The following is a 16,007-nucleotide window of genomic DNA, read 5'->3' on the forward strand; positions in this document are numbered from 1 at the left end:
AGCCCCAGGTAAGAAAGTATTTTCCACTTTCTTCTCCAAGTACAACATCCTTTTGCCAGACAAAATTTCCTTTTCCTTCCAAAACACTAGTATTAATAACACATGTAGTCAGGCCCACGACACACTAAACGACAAAGGCAGAGCTGGGGAAGTCTTCGGTTCCAAGCCTGGTGGGTCCTCGCCTGGGCACAGCGAAGGGGTGGAAGCACAGAGGTGTCGCGCAGCCGGCCCCCAGCGCGCTGTGGCCACCCGGGGAACGCCTCCACCCAACCCGGCCGGACACGTGACGCCCGCGTCACGTGACCTGCCAGTCGGCGTCCTCACGCGGAGGGGCGTAGGGTGTAAACAGGCAACGCGCTGGCGGATGTTCGGACCTGCTGCGTCCGCGTCTCGGGCATGCTGGAGGAGGGCCGGGGCGGTTGCGCCGCCAGCTCAGAGCCCACCTGAGGTAACTCTTGGGGCTTCTAGGATCCACTCTTCCACGCCGCTCGCAGCCGTCCCTGCTGGCCGCCAATAAGGGCGGCCGAGCCCCCGGCCCGGGCAGGGGGTGTGGCTGACGGCCGCCCGGTCCGCGACAGGTGGGCTGCCAAGGCCCCGGCCCTGCGCTGCCCCTGGGCTGGGGGCCCGGCGTGGAGCACGCGAAGAGGCAGCGCGACTCGGGGCCGTGGGTCCTTCTGCCCTGGTGCTGGCGTCTGCTCCTGGGGCCGGGCCGAGTCGAACCAGGAACCGCAGAAGCAGTCTGCGCCAAGGGCCCTAGGCCGGACGCCCGGGGTGCCAGGTCTTTTCCCTGACGGGCTGTGAGACCTTGAGCCCGTCAGTCGTCGTCCTTGGCCTGAGTTTGCACATCTGTAAAATGGAAGCTCGGAGTAGTAATCCGTGAGGACCTTCCACGTCTGATGTGTGATCTTGAGAGATCTGCGTACATTCGGGGTGCCAGAAGGAAAGCATAGGTAGCTGTTTTGTCCTTTAGTTGCTAACTTTTCGTTGATCTTTAAATCTGTTTTCATCTTAAATGATTCGGATTCCTGTTCACCTGGCTGAAGTTTTTAATAGAAAACTTATTGGGTGGGGGTTATAATGGTTTATGTTACCGTTTTCATGTTTCTTTAATGCAACAAAACCTTTTTTTTCTTAAAATCTATTTGGAAGCCCAGATTGTAAAAATAAATGGAACCCTTTTCTGCCTCATTATCACTATTCTCACGACCCACCCCCGCGCTAACTACCCTTAAGGACCCATGGAAGTCATAGGTTGAGGAGCTCCGTATGGAGTTGAGGAAATGTTTTGTGTATTTTTTAATTTGATAGGATCTGGAAAATGAATTCTTTGCATATGTGGAGTTTTCTGTTATCTTTCTCCTTATTTTGTTCGATTACATGCTATGTAATTACAGAGACAATTAGCATAACCCTCACATACCTTTTTTGGCCCCGAAATTTCTGATAAAGACGTTTCTCGTTCCATCTTTCCTTGCATCCCAGTCCCTGGGGAAGCAAGTGTATGTTTATAATAGTGAGACTTCATGCCTCATTGCTGATTTAGTTGCTCAGATACAGAATGGGAATGGAAGACTTTTGAGACCTACCGGATAGGTTAGGACATATCAGAAAAACATGAAAACTCTAAAAAATATGAAAACTGAAGGAGTATATGAACTCAAGTCGTTGAGAGTCATGGAATAATGTGAACATGCCCTCGTGTGAAATCTTGAGACCCTGGAGCAAGAGAATTTTGGATTTTGAGAAAATTGAGTTTAAGAGAAAAAGATGTTCTGTTTCATATGGTGAGTGAACATGTAAACAGTATGAGGTGGTAGTGTGTAGACAAAATTTTCAGGATTTTTTTTTTTTTAAAGAGTAACACATAGTTTCCTAATGGATTTTGGAGACTATGGTTTTAAGAGATGTACTGAAACTTGAAGTTTAATGTTAAAAGAGGGAAACGATACCCTTTTACAGCTTGTCTGCTTATTGCTTCTGTGAGTTGAGCAAGAATTGGAAGTGGAATGGACTATAAGTGATACCCAAGGTGACCTAGTGGAAAGGTTTTCTCTTTTCAAAGCCAACTTACTTCCCTGATCTTTGGCTTAAGCTTAAGCAAGTCATTTCCTTTCTTTGGTTCTCAGTTTCTGCTGCAAAATGAGGAAACTGGATTGATTACTATTCTACCTTTTGGCTCCAGCTAGGTTTGCCAGATAAAACACAGGATGCCTAGTTGATACGAATTTCAGATAAAGTGAATACATTTTTACTATAAATACTACATGGGGGCATACTTGCACTAAAAAAATGATTCGTTGTTTGTCTGAAATTAAAGTTTAACTGGGCTTGCTGTATTTATATTTGCTAAATCTGGCAGCCTTAGCTCCAACATTTTTGTTTCCTTTAAATTAGTGCCAGCTCAAAGCAGAGCTGGGAATGAATTGATTTAAGCAGCCAGGAAACGCTAATTGTTGTCAGTAGTAGCGTCTGGTTCTGGAAGAATGTCGTTGATTCACTTGTGGTTTCTTTTTCCCTTATGTAGCAGTTCCATTTCTACCATAATCACATAATGTTTAGGTTTATACCTTTGGTGGTAAGTAGTTTAAAATATCTGAAAGCAAGTTAAAAATATTGCTGAAATTTCTAAAAGTGGCTTCATTTTTTTGAGCCTTGAAATGGTATGTGCTTCCCCCCGCGCCCCCCCCCCCCCGTAAAAGATGCTTTACAACCCTACCTGTTCCCCAGGTTTGTGGTTGATTAGAAGACATTTTCTAAAGCCGTGGACTGTTCTGATGCCAAGTAATCAGGAAGTTCTTCTTATGCCTTCTAATTTTGTCCCCTGTGAATATGGAGTATGGAAAATTATCAGTATATACAGTATAAACATTTTATATTTTATCTGACAGTTGTCAGCTTTGTCTTTGCTGTATTGAAGGATTTTCAATTTTGAAATTCTTTTTCAAGAAGTGTAATTTTAAACTTTTCATTTTTTTTTTTTTTAATAACTAGACCAGATCCAATTTCTTAACTCACTTGGAAATGCCTGAATTTTCTAATTCATTTATTCAATCAATAGTCAATAAAAAATTTGCTTTTGGAGAGTCAGTTTGATGATGTGACCAGTGTTCTAGTTCTCCAGGTGTTTATTTCTGATAGAGGAGTTAAAAAATGTAATCTGAGGATAATATGATGAAGGCTTTGAAGAGGTACAAGTGCTATGGAAATTGAGAGGAAGGATGTGTGCTCTTCAGATTGATATATTGAAGAGAAAAACTCTGGAAGAGGTAGAAGTGGATTCAGGACCTGGGGGTAAAGGTGGGATCAGAAAGACAGAGGTGGACACAACGGTGGAAAAAAGCGGAATAAAGGCAGGGAATCTGTCTTCTCAGTTCTACAAAACATACGCTTTGTTGGATTTAAAATACTTTACAATATTGTGTGTGTGGTTTTTGGTTCACTGTGATGTTCTCATCTGCTTTATATTTGCTTTGAACTGCTTTGGTGTCTTTCTGTATTAAAAAGACCTTCAGTTGTCAGTGAAGCTCTTTGAAAAAGTGTTTATTAAATGTGTCACGCGTATAAAAGTATGTATTGAAAAAATAGAACATTACCAATAGCCTTGAAACCTCCTGTGTACTTCTTCCTTCCTCTCAAAAGTAACCAGCATGCTGAATTCTGTGTCTATCATTTCTTTATTTCTTTACTTTCTTTTTTTTTTTTTTTTGAGACAGAGTTTTGCTCTGTCACTCAGGTTGGATGGAGTACAGTGACGCCCTCTTGGCTCATTGCAACTCTGCCTCTTGGGTTGAAGCGATTCTCCTGCCTCAGCCTCCCGAGTAGCTGGGACTATGGGCATGTGCCACCATGCCCTATTAATTTTTGTATTTCTGTAGAGACAGGCTTTCACCATGTTGGCCAGAATGGTCTCAAACTCCTGACCTCAAGTGATCTGCCTGCCTCAGCCTCCCAAAGTGCTGGGATTGCAGGTGTGAGCCACTGCACCTGGCCTGCTTTCTTGATAATGTTATTTTACTTTATACATGTATATCCCCCCAAAATACTGTTTGCTTATGCATATTTTTAAACTTTATATAAATGGCATCATGCTATATGGATTTTTTTTCCTGCAACTTTTAAAATTAGTTACTAAGTTTCATCCATGTTTTTCTTCAAAGGTAAGAATTTCTCTGGAATATACGTCTAGGATTGGAGTAGTTGTTTGTCAGGTGCGTACACCAGTAACTTTACTAAATACAAATTGCTTTCCAATGTAGTTGTACTGTTTTACTGTCCTATAAGCAGTGTGAGAGTTCCTGTTTTTATCCTGTCTACGTGCTCCCCAGTGTTTGGTATGAGAAACCGTGTATCTATTAAAGGTCTAGTATCCAGAGTATTTAAGGAACTCTTATACTTCAGTCATAAAAGGAAAAATAACTAAAAAAAATGGACAAAGGATTTGAGTAGACAGTTTTTCAGACAAGACATACAAATAGCCAGTAAGCACATGAAAAGATGTTTTACATCATTAGTCACCATGTAAATGGAAATCAGAACCACAGTAAAATACCATGTCACACCAACTAAGTAACTAAGACGGTTACTAAGTGACCGTCTAAGTAACCATCTTAGTAAACTAAGATGGCTATGTATAATAAAAAAGACAGGTAATAATAAGTGTTGGTGACGTGGAGAAATTGGAATCTACATGTTGGAATGTAAAGTGGAGCAACTGCTTTGAGAAACAGTCTGGCAGTTCTTGAAATGGCTAAATATGGGATAAGGCATGACAAAGCAGTTCCACTCCTAGGTATATACCCAAGAGAAATGAAAACATATCTATGCAAAAATTTGTATGTACATGTTCACAGTAGCAGTAGCCATAGTAGCCAAAATGTTGAAACAACTCAAACATACATCAACTGATGAATGGTTTAAATAATGTGGTTTATCCATGCAGTGGACTATTATTCAGGAATAAAAAGGAATTAAATACTGACTCATGCTACAAATGGATGAACTTTGAAAACTTTCTAAGTGATAAAGTCACAAAAGGCCACAAATTGTGTGATTACAGGTATATGGAATGTCCAGAATACAAATATAGACTCAGATAATAGAGTACTGGTTACCTAGAACTGGTGTTGGGGTAGGGGTTGGGGAAAAATGGGTTTGACTGCTAAAGAGGACTGAGTTTCTTTCTGGGGTGATGAAAATATTCTAAAATTGATTATGGTGATGGTTGTACAATTCTGTGCATTTGCTAAAAACTATTGAATTGCGCACCTGCAAAAAAGCCATTGATGGAAAGAAGGAAATTTTTTTTAACAAAGATGCCATGTTTTATGCCTCCTGGAGAATCCCAGGTGGTAGGGACTGAGACTTGCCTATAGCCATGTGAGTGAGATGGAAAGCATATCCTTTTCATACATAGAGGCCTTCAGAGGATCCCACAGCTTGGCCAGCAGCTTGAGTGCAACCCCCTGATAGACTTTGACCCAGAAGTACCCAGCTAAGCTGTGCCTAGATTTCTGGCCTGTGGTAACTGTGAATAAATGTCCATTGTTTTAAACTACTGAGTTTTGGGGTAACTTGTATGCAGTATTAAATCACTCATACGTAAGTAGCAGCATTGCAATATGTTTTTTTTAAAATTTTAGTTTTCTGGAAAACTGTGGTGGCTAAATTACTAAATTATAGTATAATGGATTCTTTTTTTTTTTTTTTGAAACAGTCTTGCTCTGTGGTCCATGCTGGAGTGCAGTGGTGCAATCTCGGCTCACTGCAAGCTCCACCTCCTGTGTTCACGCCATTCTTCTGCCTCAGCCTTCCGAGTAGCCTTCTACAGGTGCCCGCCACCGTGCCCTGCTAATTTTTTGTATTTTTAGTAGAGACGGGGTTTCACTGTGTTAGCCAGGATGGTCTCAATCTCTTGACCTCGTGATCCACCTGCCTCGGCCTACCAAAGTGCTGGGATTACAGGCGTGAGCCACCGCGCCCGGCCTATAATGGATTCTTTCGTTCCTTATTTTGTTAACCACAATTCATAACCAATAGGCAATGATACACACATTTATTGAGATATCGTGTAAATTATTGGGGATAAATTATACTTAAAATGGCTAAAATTCCTTTTATTACAATTTTGAAAGTGTGTTATCTCTGTATAATACATTACAAGTCTTTATCAACCAAAACAGGCAATTTTAAGACAATATAGCAGTACATAACATTTCACATATTGTCATGGTTTTCTGGTAACTGTTTTATATTTAAAACTTATAAGTGGTATTAATATGTTGGAAGATTTACTTATGACTTCAGAAAAGGCACTCAAAAAAGAATCATCGAGGCAAAACTACAGTCTCATAGAAGCCAACCCATTCTTGTAGGAACTATATGAAAGGAGGTTAAAAAGATTTTTGTTCTTTTCCTTTGAATATTTCTGTTCTTCAGTTGAAGAAATGTTGTATGACCATATGGATAAGGAAAGCATTTCGAAATTTCATTTAAGAAATGAAGAGATGTGGCCGGGCGCGGTGGCTGAAGCCTGTAATCCCAGCACTTTGGGAGGCCGAGACGGGCGGATCACGAGGTCAGGAGATTGAGACCATCCTGGCTAACACAGTGAAACCCCGTCTCTACTAAAAAATACAAAAAACTAGCCGGGCGCGGTGGCGGGCGCCTGTAGTCCCAGCTACTCAGGAGGCTGAGGCAGGAGAATGGCGTCAACCCGGGAGGCGGAGCTTGCAGTGAGCTGAGATCCGGCCACTGCACTCCAGCCTGGGCGGCAGAGCGAGACTCCGTCTCAAAAAAAAAAAAAAAAAAAAAAGAAATGAAGAGATGTTTTCAAAGTTTGTAAGGATTTTCTCCTTTTTTTCTTACCTTTGACAAAATGAAAAAAATATATTTATTAGCATGTAAGGATAGCTGAAATGTTATGTGAAAAAAAGCCTGCTGAATTTTCTCCTGTGTTTTATTCTAGAGGTTTTATAGTTTTAGCTCCAATATTAAGGTTCATGATCAATTTTTAGGGGTTAATAGAGTGTTTGGTATGAGCTATGGCTCTAGGTTCTTTATTTTCCTTTATGAATAAACAATTTTTTAATTTTAATTTTAATTTTATTTTTTTGCCTGAGGAGGCCTTGGGCTTAAGTTAGCTGGTCTAATATACATTTTTAAATATCATTTGTTGAAAAGGTAATTCTTTCCCTATTGAGTTTCTTCCCCTTTCTCTATCCTTTGCCCATTGAGTTCTGTTGGCATTTTTGTTGAAAGTAAACTGGTGATGTATGTGTGGATCTGCTTTTGGACTCTCTCCTGTTGCTTTTGCTGTCTGTTCTTATGTCGGTACCACATTGTCTTTATTTCTATAACTTTATGTAAAGGTTGAAATTGGTTAGTATAAATCCTCCAATTTTGTTCTTTATTTTCAAAAATTTTCTGGGTATCTAGGTCCTTTGTGTTTTCAAAAGTATTTTAAAATCAGCTTGTTAGTTTAAAAAAAAAAAAAAAGAACAACTTGGGGTTTCAATTGGGATTGCCTTGACTCTGTAGATCAGTTTATGGAGAATTGCTATTTTAATGTCATTGAACCTTCCACTACATGAACATGTTATAGCTCTCCATTTATTTAGTTCTTTAATTTCTTGCAACATGTTTTTTAGTTTTGCAGTGTACAGGTCCTGTGCATATTTTGTTGAATTTATATCTTAATATCTTACATTTTTAATGCCATTGTAAATGGGATTAAAAATTCATTTCTCAAGTATTCCTTGCTAATATGTAAAAATACAGCTGTTTTTGTATATTGTCTTTGTGTCTTGTAGCCTTTCTAAATCCACTTACTAGTTCTGGTAGTCTTTTGGTTGGATTTTCTCCACATACAGTCATTGAATAAAGACAGTTTTACATTTTCCTTTCTAATATGTGCTTTCTGTTTCTTTTTTTGCCTTATTACACTTGTGAGGACCTCAAGTCCAATATTATGATAGAAGTGGTGAGAGCAGATATCCATGTTTTGTGGTCAATTTGAGGGAGAAACCATTTAGTCTTATATATGGTACAAAAAGCACTAACTACAACATTTTAAAAATGTTAAATTGGACTCAATAAAATTAAATTTTTATTGACTCAATAAAATTAAAATTTTATTACTCAATAAAATTAAATCTCCTGCACTTTAGGAGACATTGTTAAGGAAAAGAAACAGTATACTATAGACTGGGAGCAAATGCTGACAATTTATATATCTGACAAAGGACTTTTACCCAGCATTATATAAAAAACTTCAATAAATTAGTAAGAAGTTAGAGAGCTCAAATGGCAAAATTGGTAAAAAAAAAAATTGTGGAGCAACTTATCAAAAGAAGGTATTTGAAATTCTAGTAGACATATTAAAAATTCTCAACATATTTATTTATTAAAGGAAATTATAATTATGAACAACTTTTTGCCTACAAGAATGGTCAAAATGAAAAAGACTAACAATACCAAGCGTTGGTGAGGACGTAGAGCAATCAGAATTTTACATAAATTGCTGATAGGAGTGTACAGGCACTTTGGAAAACTGTTTAACAGTTTCCTATTAACTTAAACTTGCACTTACTGTATGACCTAGACATTACACCCCTGGGTATAAAATAAAACCTTAAATTCACAAATGACTTGTACAACAATACTCAGTGCTCAACACTGGAAACAGTATAGTCTATCAACAAGTCTGCAATGGACTATTACTCAGGAGAAAAAAGGAATGAATTGCACAGTGTCACTCTATGAAATTAAAAACATTATATTGAGCAAAAGAAGCCAGACAAAAGACTACATTCTGTATGATTTGATTCATATGTAATTCTAGAACCACCAAAACATTAAGAAAGCAGATTAGTGGTTGCCTGAGGTTATAGGTAGGGGTGGGGATTGACTGCAGAGGAGCAGAAGATAACTTTCTATGGTGATGGAATTACTTTGTATTTTGATTGGGTGGTGGTTATACTAAATATACACTTTTTATACACTTTTGTCAGAACTTAACATTGTACTTAAGATGGGTGCATTTTATTTTATGTAAATTATGTCTTAATATAGTTGTTTTTCAAAAGGGTCTAAACATTTATAGACAGAACATATACCTATGTATATATATATATACTGAGATTTTATGTAAAATATTTAAATGTATGTATACTCATAGGAAATGCCTAAAAGGATGTTAAGCAAATTGTTACTGATTATGTCTAGGTGGTGAGAATTTTAGGTGATTAAAAAAATGATTGGACTTTTTATATTATTTGAATTAGTCCTTTCAATGAACACATCTTTGCAAAAGAAAAGAAAAAAGTTTTTTTTTGTTATATAGACGTTTGATTATCTAGATTTTTTTTCAAATATTGAGTAGATATCACAATATTTATAAATTTTGTATAGAATGTAAGTGCTGTTATTTTGTGTGTTTTTTTTTTTTTTTTTTTGAGACGGAGTCTTGCTCTGTCACCCAGGCTGGAGTGCAGTGGCGCCATCTCTGCTCACTGCAAGCTCCACCTCCAGGGTTCACGCCATTCTCCTGCCTCAGCCTCCTGAGTAGCTAGGACTACAGGCACCCGCCACCATGCCCGGCTAATTTTTTGTATGTTTAGTAGAGACGAGGTTTCACCGTGTTAGCCAGGATGGTCTCGATTCTCTGAGCTTGTGATACATCCGCCTCGGCCTCCCAAAGTGCTGGGATTACAGGCGTGAGCCACCACGCCTGGCCAAGTGCTGTTACTTTGTAATCACCAGTTAGGAACAATCTACATTACTTTTGATGCCCTTGGTCTCTCTTCTCTGATCCCATTCTGTTATGTCCCCAGAGACATAACTGCTACCCTGAATTTTGTTTTTATTGTTTAATTGCTATAGTTTTATCACATTTGTATCTTGAAGATGTGTTGTTTTGCCCTGCATGCGTTGAACTTTATAACTAGAATTGTATTGTGTGTGTACTTTCATTTGCTTTTTTATTCTGTATAATGTGAGATTTGAGACTCATTCGTATTTTTGTATGGCTGTAGTTCATTGGTATCTCCTTGTCTTATTGTGTTACATTATGAATATTCCACAATTAGTCCTTTGTAGTATGATGAATGACTGGATTGTCAATTTTTTTTAAATCTGTCATGAGCAATGGTGATGTGAACATTGTGCATGTCTTTTTGTGCTCTTGGGTAAGAGTTTCTCTTTGTTTATGGTCAGGTGTATAGCTGCTGGGTTGTAGGATAATGCATTTCTTCAACTTTTCTAGAAGTGGTAGTTTTCTGTTGCTATATAACAAATTACCACAAACTTAGAGGCTTAAAACAACACTATAGGTCAAAAGTGCAGTAGGCTTGGCTGGGTTATCTGCTATGGGTTTTATGAGGCTGAAATCAAGTTGTCAGTAGGGCTGCATTCTTTTCTACAGGCTCTGGAGAGAAATCAACTCCCACACTTATTTGGGTTGTTGGTAGAATTCAGTTCATATGGTTGTAGGACTAAGGTCCATGTGTCCTTGCTGGATGTCAGCTGGTGGTCATTCTCAGCTTCTACAGGCCACACGTTCCTTGCCTTGTGACCCTCTTTCTTTCTTCGTCTTCTAAGCTGGCAGTAGGAGGTTGAATCTCTCTCATGCTTTGAATCTCTCTAATATTTTTTTCCTTTTCTAGATGGAGACCATTCTCTACTTTTAAGGACTCATATGATTTGATTGGGTCCACTGGGATAATCTAGATTACTCTTTCTATTTTATCTCCATGGTCGTTTCACAGCTATACTCAAATTAGTATTTGAATAACCAGGGGCAGGAATCTTGGGGGACTATCTTTAGATTTCTGACTACCACTCTATATAATACGTTGTTTTCCGCAGTGGTGGTGGCAGTATACATTTACCTTAGCAGACATTGGAGTTCTTGTTCCGTGTCATTAATATTGTCACTCAATATTGTCTGATATTTAGGCTGAGAAGTGGTATCTCATGGTGTTTTTAATCTATGGGTCCATATTTATAAGTAAAGACAGTTTTTTGTTGTTGCTTTTTAAAAAGTTTTACATAAATAATTTTATTCTGTATGTACTCTCTAACATATGAGGTTTTCCCTCAGATTTGTGCTTTTGTGGTTTGAGTTTTAATAACTACTGTATGGTGTTTTATTGTATGAATAGATCACAATTGGTTCATTCTTTCATTGATGAAAATTTAGATTGTTTCTTAGTTCTCCTTGTGAATGTGTGAGAGAATTTCTTGAAGATATATATAAAGACTGCATATATATTGGTAAAATCTAGAAGTGAAAATCATGTGCATCTTTCCTGTTCTACTGTATAGAGAGACTTACAAAAAGTAGATTCTTTCCTTCCCTCCATTCTTTTTTGCTTTCTTTTGTTACTACTTTTATTCAATCTGACAAGCAGATGTCTTTGTTTTCTTTAAAGGAGCTTACACAGGTAATATTACAATGCTAAAAAATTCAAATACTGTAAGTACATAAAGAAAAAGTCTCATCTGGTTATACTGGGTATTTTAATAAAAGTGGGATCATACTACATATATTTTGAAGTATGCTTTTTCACCTAGATCAGTACATACAGATCTGCATTCTCCCTTTTAATAATTATGTACTATTCCTTTGCCGGTTGACTTTTGTTTACTATTCTGTACTTAGTACCTAGCAATCAATAAATTTTTGTGGGATGAATGAAGAATATACGGGTACATATATTTGTGAATTATTCAACCCTTCCCCTGTTAGTGGATATTTAGTGTGCTCTGATTTGTATTTTTAAAAATGGTGTCACAGTGATCATTCTTGTATATATGTTTTTGAACATTTATGGATGTATTCTTACAGTCTAGAGCCCTAGAAGTGGAATTGCCTGGTCAAAGGGGATTTAAATTGGATAGTTGGTTGTCCCATTTTCTTTTCAATCTGTACTCCGACTAATGGTGTTTTGGTGCTCTTTCCCCTGTTCACCTGCCTACAACATTATCTATTACCAAACCCTTATTTTTCTGTATCTTAAAATTAATGTTGAAATTTTTATCAAAATAATACTTGGACACTTTAAAAATAGGGAGCATAAAGTCTTACAATGAAAAATAGAGGCAAACTTTTCTTGTTACAGTACCTATTTTTAATATTTCTAAACATGTTATTCCACTGTTATTTATTTATCCACTTTAAATGTTATGCATTGCCTTCTTATTTTGATAGTTGAGGATTTGGACATCTTAAACTCCTCATTTGCCTTTTCCCACTCTGACTATGGTTACATCCCTATTTTTAGTGAAATCAATAAGAAATATTTAGTGACAACTATTCATCTGCAAATCAGGTAGTAGTCTGTGACTACATTTCCTTTCTTATGTAATTTTTAAGTTAAATTACCTAGTTTTTTTCACCTGCATCACTTTTTAATACAGATTCTTGCTAGATGGATCATCTTTTCTCTCAGTCTGTATATTTTCATAAAACAAAAACTGTCAGTCCTTTCACACAACATCTGTACAACTTGGTGTACAGTTCTGAGGGGCAAAAGAGTTAGGAAACTTGAATTCTGCTCCTGACTTTTCTGAATAGCTTGACCTCTGACAAGCAGCCTTGCTTCTCTCTGCCTTGTTTACTCATTTTTAAAAATGGAATTAGGTTTGAACTGGCTGGTCTCTGATTCCTCTCAGTTCTGCCATTCTGGTGTTTTTGGTCTCCTGTTGAATCTTAATTGTATCACTTAAGTAGCTAACTGTAACAGCTTGTGGGGAGAGTGCATTTTATAACTTGGAGAAGAAAAAGGCTTGGGTGAGAAAGACAAGATAATATGGAAACTTGAAGGGCTGCTGTATAGAGAATAATTAGGCTCGTTTCACGTGATTCAAAACTAATACCTGTAGTTGAACGGGAGGTTCTCTTGATTCAGCGTAACAGACACACTCTTAACAGTTAATTCCTGTCCAACATTGAAGTGGGCCACCCTAAGTGATGGGTATTTCCTGACACTGAAAGGACAGAGGTCAAGGTAGATAGGCAAAATGATGCTTTAGAGACAGGTTGAAGTTATTTAAGCCCCAGCCAGCCAGGGATACTACCAGACGACTTCTCTAACCTTCTGGCCTCCCACAGGTGGAAATCAATGGCATAAGGTTGTTAAAATAATTTTAAAAAACCTATTATGGCTTGACTCATTCGTCATAACTTTAACCAAATTTTAATAATGATGATTCATACACTTTTTTAAAAAATTTGCATTTTTTTTTTTTTTGGTTGAAATGCCTAAGTAGTGTTCTTAGTTTTGAAATGTTACTCTTCTAAGTCTTGTGTAGTTCTTGATGATTCATCTGGGAAAGCAGCCCTTTTCTTCTTTTTGAGTGATCTTTGAAAACTTGACACTTCGCCTTAAACTAAGCTGGGAACTTTGAGTTTGAGTTTTTAGGTCCTGTTGAGATACACAACTAAATTTGTCATTGACTGTGTGTGTTGCCAAGTTTTCTGGAGATGTTTACCAGTCTGGGCAATTTTGATAGTATTATCTTACAGTTTTTGCTGTGAAGCAGTCTTTAAATATAAGATATTTATAGGAGCAAGCCTTTGGGGGAAAAAAGCTTTCTTACTAGTTTTATTAAATTAATTAATTAATTACAATGCCCTCATTCCCAATTCTTGAGGTAGAATTTTGGTCACCTTAGCATCTGAGTGAGGAGGTAATGTGTGTGTTTACATTTCCTGAACTACCTCAGGTCTCCTCTAACCACTGGGTGTCTTGTTCCTGCTGAATTGTACTGTACAGTAGACTCTACTGTACTAGTGAATGCATCAGTCTGTGGTAGGATTTCTTGACCTTAACTCTGTTGAGAGTTGGGGTTGGATAATTCTTTGTTGTGGGGAACTGTTCTTTGTATTGTAGGATGTTTAGTTGCATCCCTGGCCTCTTCCTACTAGGCGCCATTAGCACCCCCACAGTTGTGGCAATTAAAAATATCTCCAAGACACTGGCAAAATCCCCTGGGGTGATAAATTGCTCCTGTTGACAACCACAGACTTACGAATGCCGCTCAGTTGGCCCTCTGCCACGGTTAAGGTTTTCCTACTCTTGTCTGGTTTCTCCATGTTCCCAGCCTTGCTCACAGCCTCCTCTCGCCTGACTGTGCTCTGCTCAGCTAATTAGGCAGAAGTTGCCAAGTAGAAGGTGGAATCAGTGGGGAATAGGGCGGAGCTGGAGTCAGGTATGGCCTTGGGTAGTGGCTGAGCACTGCAGCACACAGATGGGTGTGTGTGAGTGTGTGTGTGTGTGTGTGTTTTTTTTTTTGTGGTAGCTAAGATTAGACTGCTAAAGCAAATGTTCTTTGACTTGAAAATAAACCAACGACATCACTGGTGGTCCTAGCGCACAGTACTAATCAGGTATGTGGTATCTTTATATTGTCTCAAGCCTGCCTTGGATTCTGTTGTTAACGAAAGAAAGCTCCAAGCATGTTTCCTCCTTAATGTTTTTATTTGAAAGAAGCAGAGAAAAGTGAAACCTGTTCTTGACGAACTTCATGTTCAATATAGTTTCAATTTTCAGGTGACTTAAATAGCTAGATCCATTTTTTGCATGTATGAAATGAGGTGGGAGAGTTTGTAAATTTGAAGCAGCAGATGTTTACTGAATGCAGCCAGGTATGATACTATGGCCTCAAGAAATACTTGGAGTGCACAGGGAGTGAGACAGGCACCATCATGTAAGCAGTGGTAGTTCACAGGTGGTGAGGGGTAAGATCTCATAAACTGGAGACTGGGATAAGTGTTCACATTCCCTGCTTATATTCATTTTCAAACAGTCACTGTTTATAATATGTCTGTTCTGAGCTTTATGAATTTTTTTTTTTTTTTTACTTAAGATCATCCTAACTGCCCATTTTGTAAACTTTATTCTCTTAACATTTATTATGTCATATTTTCTGATTTTAAATAACTTTTAATGACTGCATATTGCATTTTGTGGTTATATCCTAAGTGGTTTACTTAATGATTTCTGTATTGTTTAACATGGATTGTTTTAAAGAGTTTTGCTATTACAGTTATCATTTGATGAATATCTTCAGCATAAATTTTAGTCCACAGTTTAGATTATTTCTTTCAGATAGTGTTATTAACTAGAATGGTGTGGATTTTTTTTTTTGGGAGGGGACGGATTCTTGCAGGCTGGAGTGCAGTGGTATGATCGCGGCTCACTGCAACCTCTGCCTCCCGAGTTCAAGCAATTCTCCTGCCTCAGCCTCCCGAGTAGCTGGGATTACAGGTGCCCACCACTGCATCTGGCTAACTTTTGTATTTTTAATAGAGACAGGATTTCACCATGTTGGCCAGGCTGGTCTCGAACTCCTGACCTCAGGTAATCCACCCGCGTCTGCCTCCCAAAGTGCTAGGATTACAGGCGTGAGCCACCGTGCCTGGCCTGGTGTGGATATTTTTAAGGCTGTTGATTCATATTGCTGAACTGCTTTCCTAAAGGATTCTAATTAATGCTTCCACTAGCAAGGTGTTGAGTGGCCATTTTAGGGCATCCTTGCCAGTGTTGATATTTTCTAAAAAGAAAACGTCATCGGTTTAACAGGTGGAAAACATCTCATCTTTCATTGAATTTTTGTTTTTGTTTTCCTTTAAAAGTTCATTAGCTTCTTTTTTGCAATTGACTGTACATGTCCTTTTCCTATTAATCTTTTGGAGGTGTTACAGTGTTTTTTAAAAGCAATTTGCTTTATATAGCTTCTTTATATATGAAGGGTAGGGCTTTTTGTCTATCATTTTTGTAAAAAAACAGCTTACCTAGTTTTCCACTTATGTCTTTTGCTTTATGTGTAACTTACAGAAAAAGTACACAGGCCAGGCGCGGTGGCTCACATTTGTAATCCCAGCACTTTGGGAGGCTGAGGCAGGCTGATCACCTGAGGTCAGGGGTTTAAGACCAGCTTGGCCAACACAGTGAAACCCCATCTCTACTAAAAATACAAAAATTAGCTGGGCATGGTGGCAGGCT

At 38.2% G+C, this 16,007-nt stretch overlaps 1 protein-coding gene across 7 annotated transcripts in view; it reads left to right on the forward strand.

Annotated features, from left to right (window-relative positions):
- Positions 1-301: 301 nt before the first annotated feature.
- Positions 302-16,007, forward strand: part of MARCHF8 (membrane associated ring-CH-type finger 8) — a 139,721-nt gene continuing 124,015 nt past the window's right edge. The window contains exons 1-2 of one of the 7 annotated variants that reach the window (XM_017962767.3): positions 302-448; positions 4,158-4,208. The gene's annotated coding sequence lies outside the window, so the exon portion shown is untranslated. The other 6 variants (XM_017962768.3, XM_017962766.3, XM_017962772.3 and 3 more) reach the window with 6 other exon arrangements.

This window comes from Papio anubis, chromosome 11 (genome assembly GCF_008728515.1).
Source record: "Papio anubis isolate 15944 chromosome 11, Panubis1.0, whole genome shotgun sequence".
NCBI lineage: Eukaryota > Metazoa > Chordata > Mammalia > Primates > Cercopithecidae > Papio > Papio anubis.